The sequence below is a fragment of the Danio aesculapii genome, chromosome 9, assembly GCF_903798145.1.
Source record: "Danio aesculapii chromosome 9, fDanAes4.1, whole genome shotgun sequence".
NCBI lineage: Eukaryota > Metazoa > Chordata > Actinopteri > Cypriniformes > Danionidae > Danio > Danio aesculapii.
This window is the reverse complement of record NC_079443.1, coordinates 5,002,140-5,009,639: the sequence shown is the minus strand read 5'-3', so window position 1 is coordinate 5,009,639 and position 7,500 is coordinate 5,002,140. Positions and strand designations below refer to the sequence as shown.

Here is a 7,500-nt window from a genome sequence, read left to right as displayed (position 1 = left end):
GACAACAACAACAAAAATTTTTAAGCAAACGAGTGACTCACCTTGTTGGTCTAGGGCTGCGATTTTGAAGGTATGTTCTGACTCAATTGTTACATAAAGATTTATGACTATGCTCTGCTTCTGACTCGTCGAGGTTTACACAGAGGCCTTTTTCAGAGAATGCGGTTTGTCGGCAGATAGTGTTGCCATGTAGAGTTCTTGATTTTCATTGGCTCGTTGGTCTAGGAGTATGATTCTTGCTTTGGGTGCGAGAGGTCCTGTGTTCAAATCCCAGACGAACCCTTGTGGTTGTTTATTGTTTTGAGGGACAGCTTCTGAGCATTAGATAGCCTATTGCAAGCGTCATGTTCCATGGTGTAATGGTTAGCACTCTGGACTTTGAATCCAGTGATCCGAGTTCAAATCTCGGTGGAACCTTTTCCTTCTTAAAGTGACTCACCTTGTTGGTCTAGGGCTGCGATTCTGAAGGTATGTTCTGACTCAACTGTTACATAAAGATTTATGACCATGCGCTGCTTCTGACGCCATGTGAAAACTTTAAGTTTTTTGTGGCTCGTTGGTCTAAGGGTTTGAGTTTTCGCTTTAGGTGTGAGAGGTGCAGGATTCAAATCCTGGATGAGCCCTTGCAACTGTCTTGTGTTTTACAGGGCGGCATTATGGCTTTCATAAAAACTTCTTTCGAAGAATTCCAGTTTGTCAGCAGATAGTATCGCCACGAAAAACCTTCCTTGCACAGTGGCTTGCTGTTCTAGGAGAATGATTCTCGCTCATGTTCAAATTCTGGGTGAGCCCGTACAGTTGTCGCATGTTTTATGAGGGCGTCGAGGTTTACACAGAGGCCTTTTTCAGAGAATGCCGGCTCGTTGGTCTCGCTTCGGGTGCGAGAGGTCCCGGGTTCAAATCCCGGATGAGCCCTTGCGGTTGTTTTTTGTGTTGAGAGACAGCTTGACTTTCACAGAGGCCTGTTTACATGTTTCACTCGGAGTTCAAATCTCGGTGAAACCTCTTCCTTCTCTCCTTGCGTTAGCATTAGATAGCCTCTAATAAGCGTCTTGGTTCCATGGTGTAATGGTTAGCACTCTGGACTTTGAATCCAGTGATCCGAGTTCAAATCTCGGTAGAACCTCTTCCTTCTCTCCTTGCAGCTTCAAATCAGTGAAGTAAATGAGACCATTTTCAATCACACCAATCAGTGATTGGTTCTCATACTATATGCTGAGATAGCTATTTGATGCTATCACCATCCTCCTCCACCAATGACTTACTCAATGTTATGTGTTATTTTGCCATGCAGCTTAAATCTGTGAAACGGGTGAGATCAATTTAGTTCACTAAAGCAGCTGGACAACAACAACAAAAATTTATAGGCAATTGTAACACGTATGTATATGTAAAAAAGTGAGCATGTGTAACATCACCTTCCAGTAGCGCAGAAGTAAGTAACTCACCTGTCACGCCAGGGACCCGGGTTCTATTCCAGACAGGATTGTATAATGTGTGTGTATATGTAAAGAGTGTATCATGTGTGCCTATGTATGGAATATGTGCAAAGACTGTATCATGTATGTGTATGGCTTGTATGATGTATTAAAATGTAAATACTGTATCATGTATGGAGTGTATCATATAATAAAGATTGTAACCCGTCTGTATATGTAAAGAGTGTATCATGTGTGCATATGTATGGAGTGTGTTAATGTATATGTAAACATTGTATCGTGTGTGTGTGTGTGTGTGTGTGTGTGCATATGTATGGAACTTACATGTAAAGAGTGTATCATGTATGTATGAAGTGTAACATATATGTATGTATATGTAAACAGTGTATATGTATGAATTGTATATGTAAAAAGTGTATCATGTGTGCCTATGTATGGAATGTATATGTAAAGACTGTATCATGTGTGCCTATGTATGGAATGTATATGTAAAGAGTGTATCATGTGTGCATGGAATGTATATGTAAAGAGTTTATCATGTGTGCTTATGTATGTATCGTATATGTAAAGATTGTATCATATGTATATGTAAAGACTGTATCATGTGTGTGTAAATGTACAGAGTGTATCGTGTGCATGTGTTGAAGATTGAATCATGTGTGCCTATGTATGGAATTTATATGGAAAAACTGTATCATGTGTGCAAATGTATGGAACTTACATGTAAAGAGAATCATGCATGGATTACACATGTAAAGAGTGTATCATGTGTGCATATGACTGTATCTCGTGTGTATCATGTGCAGTGTGCATGTGCATGTGTATCATCACCTTCCAGTAGCGCAGAATTGAGTAACTCACCTGTCACGCCAGGGACATGGGTTCTATTCCAGACAGGATTGTATCATATAGAGTGTATCATGTGTGCCTATGTATGGAATATATGTAAAGACTGTATCATGTATGTATACGTAAAGAGTGTATCATGTGTGCCTATGTATGGAATGTATATGTAAAGACTGTATCATGTGTGCCTATGTATGGAATGTATATGTAAAGACTGTATCATGTGTGCCTATGTATGGAATGTATATGTAAAGAGTGTATCATGTGTGCATGGAATGTATATGTAAAGAGTTTATCATGTGTGCTTATGTATGTATCGTATATGTAAAGATTGTATCATATGTATATGTAAAGACTGTATCATGTGTGTGTAAATGTACAGAGTGTATCGTGTGCATGTGTTGAAGATTGAATCATGTGTGCCTATGTATGGAATTTATATGGAAAAACTGTATCATGTGTGCAAATGTATGTAACTTACATGTAAAGAGTACCATGTATGGATTACACATGTAAAGAGTGTATCATGTATGTATAAGTAAAGAGTGGATATGTATGAAATGTATAATATAGTATAATGTATACGTAAAGAGTGTATCATGTGTACATGGGTTCTATTCCAAACTTTGACAGGATTGTATCATATGTGCATATGTATGGAGTGTATCTGAATGAAATGTATATGTAAAGACTATATCATGTGTGCATATGTACAGAATATATGTAAAGAGTTTATCATGTGTGCTTATGTATGGAGTGTATTGTATATGTAAAGATTGTATCATATGTAGATGTAAAGACTGTATCGTGTGTGTATATGTAAAGAGTGTATCATGTGTGCCTATGTATGGAATATATGTAAAGACTGTATCATGTATGGAAAGTATGTGTATGGCTTGTATGATGTATAAAAATGTATATGCAAATATTGAATCATGTATGGAGTGTATTATAAATGAATGTATATGTAAAGATTGTTTCATGTGTGTATATGTAAAGAGTGTATCATGTGTGCTTATGTATGGATTGTATATGTACAGACTGTATCGTGTGTATATGTTTCGTGTGCATGTGTATCATCACCTTCTAGTAGCGCAGAGGTAAGTAACTCACCTGTCACGCCAGGGACCCGGGTTCTATTCCAGACAGGATTGTATAATGTGTGTGTATATGTAAAGAGTGTATCATGTGTGCCTATGTATGGAATATATGTAAAGACTGTATCATGTATGGCTTGTATGATGTATTAAAATGTAAATACTGTATCATGTATGGAATGTATATGTAAAGATTGTATCATGTATGTATGAAGTGCATCATATATGTAAAGATTGTAACACGTATGTATATGTAAAGACTGTATCATATGTGCATATGGATGGAACTTACATGTAAAGAGTATCATATATGGATTACACACGTAAAGAGAGTATCATGTATGTATGAAGTGTGCATATGTATAAAATGTATCATATATGAATGGAATATATATGTAAAGATTGTATCATGTGTGTATATGTATGAAATGTACATGTAAAGACCATATTGTGTGTTTATATGGAAAGAGTGTATCATGTGTGCATTTGTAGGGAACTTACATGTATGGATTACACATGTAAAGAGCGTATCATGTGAAATGTATATGAGTGTGTTGATGTATGAAATGTATATGTAAAGATTGATCATGTGTGCATATGTATGGAACTTACATGTAAAGAGTGTATCATATATGAATGGAATATATATGTAAAGACTGTATCGTATGTAATGTATACGTAAAGACTGTATCATGTGTGTATATGTAAAGAGTGTATCGTGTGTGTATATGTATGGAATATATATGTAAAGATTGTATCGTGTGTGCATATGGATGGAACTTACATGTAAAGAGTATTATGTATGGATTACACATGTAAAGAGCATATCATGTGTGCATATGACTGTATCGTGTGTGTATATGTACAGAGTGTATCATGTGCAGTGTGCATGTGGATCATCGCCTTCCAGTAGTGCAGAGGTAAGTAACTCACCTGTCATGCCAGAGACCCGGGTTCTATTCCAGACAGGATTGTATCATATATAGAGTGTATCGTGTATGGCTTGTATGATGTATAAAAATGTATATGTAAATACTGTATCATGTATGGAGTGTATCATATACGACTGGAATGTATACGTAAAAAGTGTATCATGTGTGCATATGTATGGAACTTACATGTAAAGAGTGTATCATGTATGTATGAAGTGTATCATATATGAATGTAAATGTAAAGAGTGTATCATGTGTGTATATGTATGAATTGTATATGTAAAGACTGTATCCTATGTATATGTAAAAAGTGTATCATATATGAATGGAATGTATACGTAAAGACTATATCATGTGTGCATATGTATGGAATATATGTAAAGACTGTATCATGTATGTATACGTAAAGAGTGTATTATGTGTGCATATGTATGAAACTTACATGTAAAGAATGTATCATGTATGTATGAAGTGCATCATATATGAATGGAATGTATATGTAAAGATTGATCATGTGTGCATATGTATGGAACTTACATGTAAAGAGTGTATCATATATGTATGCAGTGTATCATATATGAATAGAATATATATGTAAAGATTGTATCGTGTGCATATGTAAGGAGTGTATATGTAAAGACTGTATCATGTGTGCCTATGTATGGAATGTATATGTAAAGACTGTATCATGTGTGCATGGAATATATATGTAAAGACTGTATCATGTGTGTTTATGTATGGAATATATATGTAAAGACTGTATCATGTGTGCATGGAATGTATATGTAAAGAGTGTATCATGTGTGCCTATGTATGGAATATATATGTAAAGAGTGTATCATGTGTGCCTATGTATGGAATGTATATGTAAAGACTGTATCATGTGTGCTTATGTATGGAGCGTATCGTATATGTAAAGATTGTATCATATGTATATGTAAAGACTATCATGTGTGTGTAAATGTACAGAGTGTATCATGTGCAGTGTGCATGTGTATCATCACCTTCCAGTAGCGCAGAGGTAAGTAACACACCTGTCACGCCAGGGACCCGGGTTCTATTCCAGACAGGATTGTATCATATATATAGAGTGTATCATGTCACACGGGGAGTGACACAGACAACTGAAGTTTGGATCCACTTGCAGGTTTATTCAAAGTCAGGCAAGCAAGGGTCAACACAGGTGCAAACAGATGTATAAAGGCAATCCAGAGTCGCAGTCACTATGACAGGCGAGAGGTCGGAAAGCAGGCGGCAAAAAGGGAGAACTAGGTAAACAAGGCTAAGGTCAAAGACACGGAGAAACAAGAACAAGGAAACAGCGTTGAATTTACAGTTTACACTTTACACTCGGCAATGTGAATGAGTGTGTGTGCTGCTTAAATGGTGTTTGTAATCAGTCTTTGACAATCCTCAGGTGGTGCGAGTGTAATCAGTCGAGAGCAGGTGTGAGTGTGTGTGTGGCATGACTGAATATGTAGTCCATTTACAACCAGATTTGTAGTCCATAAGGATTGTGAGTGAGATCCAGCGATCTATGAGGTTACAATCGCTGGTGATCATGAAACCTAATGCTACTCCCCATGTTTTGTTTTACATAATTTTTTTTTATACTAAATTATAACAAGATGCTGTGTGTGTTCTGTTGCAGCTTATTTCGGTTTAAGCCTAAATTTTTACATATATGCTGCTCTTCCTTATGTAATGTTTCAAATCATTATTTCATATCAAACAAAAAATCATATTAAGATACTGTGTGCATGTGTGTTTTCTGTTGGAGCTTACAGTTAAGTCAGGTGTTGCCAGTCTGTTTTGTGTCATTTCATAATTGTTGTTGGAGTCATCTTACTATTTCAGTTGCTAGAGTAAAGTAAGTTTTAATAGTTTAAAGTCTAAAGAGACAAGTTTTGGTTCTTTTCCATGACTTACTGGTTGTAATCTGTTTTGTGTTCCAGTAAAATTTATTTTAGATAAAATGAATAGGAAAACTGCACTTGTCTCTAGCTCTGCCTTTAGTAGGAGGACACATATAGATGTAGCTAAACGACTTGAAAAAATTAGGGATGACTGCACATATTTGACTGACTTTCAGATGACAACAGAGAGGGACATTTTAGCATTTTTTTACAGTGTTTTACTGTTAAAAGTTTTTTTATATATATTTTGAATGTCAGTCTTAGGAGTGAAAAAACACATACTGTGTTAATAGGGTATATGCAGAGCTAGTGTTTCTTACCATACTGATAAACTTCCGGTGAACGGTTTATGTGACTATTTTTAGTTTTATACGGTTCCTTTTACAGCATTGATGTTGCAGTGTAATTAAAATACAATCAGTTAAGTAGACTTTGGCATTCATTTAGTTGCTCAAGCGTAAAACGAGCCAAAAAGAAAGAAAACAGATGCTGATTAAACGCGCGGATTTTGTAATGGCATACAGTTCACTGGAAGCATGTAACCCAGGCATCATGTGTGCATATGTATGGAGTGTATCATATATGAATGTATATGTAAAGATTGTATATGTATGAAATGTCTATGTAAAGACTATATCATGTGTACATGTGTGTATCATGTGCAGTGTGCATGTATATCATCACCTTCCAGTAGCGCAGAGGTAGGTAACTCACCTGTTACGCCAGGGACCCAGGTTCTATTCCAGACTTTGACAGGATTGTATCAAATATAGGGTGTATCATGTGTGTTGATGTATGGAATGTATATGTAAAGACTGTATCATGTGTGCATATGTATGGAACTTTCATGTAAAGAGTATCATGAATGGAATACACATGTAAAGAGTGTATCATGTATGTGTATATATATATATATATATGGAATGTATATGTAAAGACTGTATCATATGTGCATCTGTATGGCATGTATATGTAGAGAGGGTATCATCACGTTCCAGTAGCGCAGAGGTAATTAACTCGCCTGCCTGGGTTCTATTCCAGACTGTCACAGAATTGTATCTTGTGTTCATATGTATGGAGTGTGTTGGTGTATGAATTGTATATGTAAAGATTGTATCATGTGTGCATATGTATGGAACTTACATGTTCCATACATATCATATATGAATATGATATCATATATGAATGGATTGTATATGTATGAAATGTCTATGTAAAGACTATATCATGTGTGCATATGTACATGTGTGTATCATGTGCAGTGTGCATG

The 7,500-nt window shown here is 36.0% G+C and overlaps 2 non-coding genes across 2 annotated transcripts; both read left to right on the top strand.

Annotated features, from left to right (window-relative positions):
* Positions 1-345: 345 nt before the first annotated feature.
* trnaq-uug (transfer RNA glutamine (anticodon UUG)) lies at positions 346-417 on the top strand. The gene has a single exon. It is a non-coding gene; the product is annotated as a tRNA-Gln (tRNA).
* A 637-nt stretch (positions 418-1,054) lies between these two features.
* trnaq-uug (transfer RNA glutamine (anticodon UUG)) lies at positions 1,055-1,126 on the top strand. The gene has a single exon. It is a non-coding gene; the product is annotated as a tRNA-Gln (tRNA).
* The last annotated feature ends 6,374 nt before the right edge of the window (positions 1,127-7,500 follow it).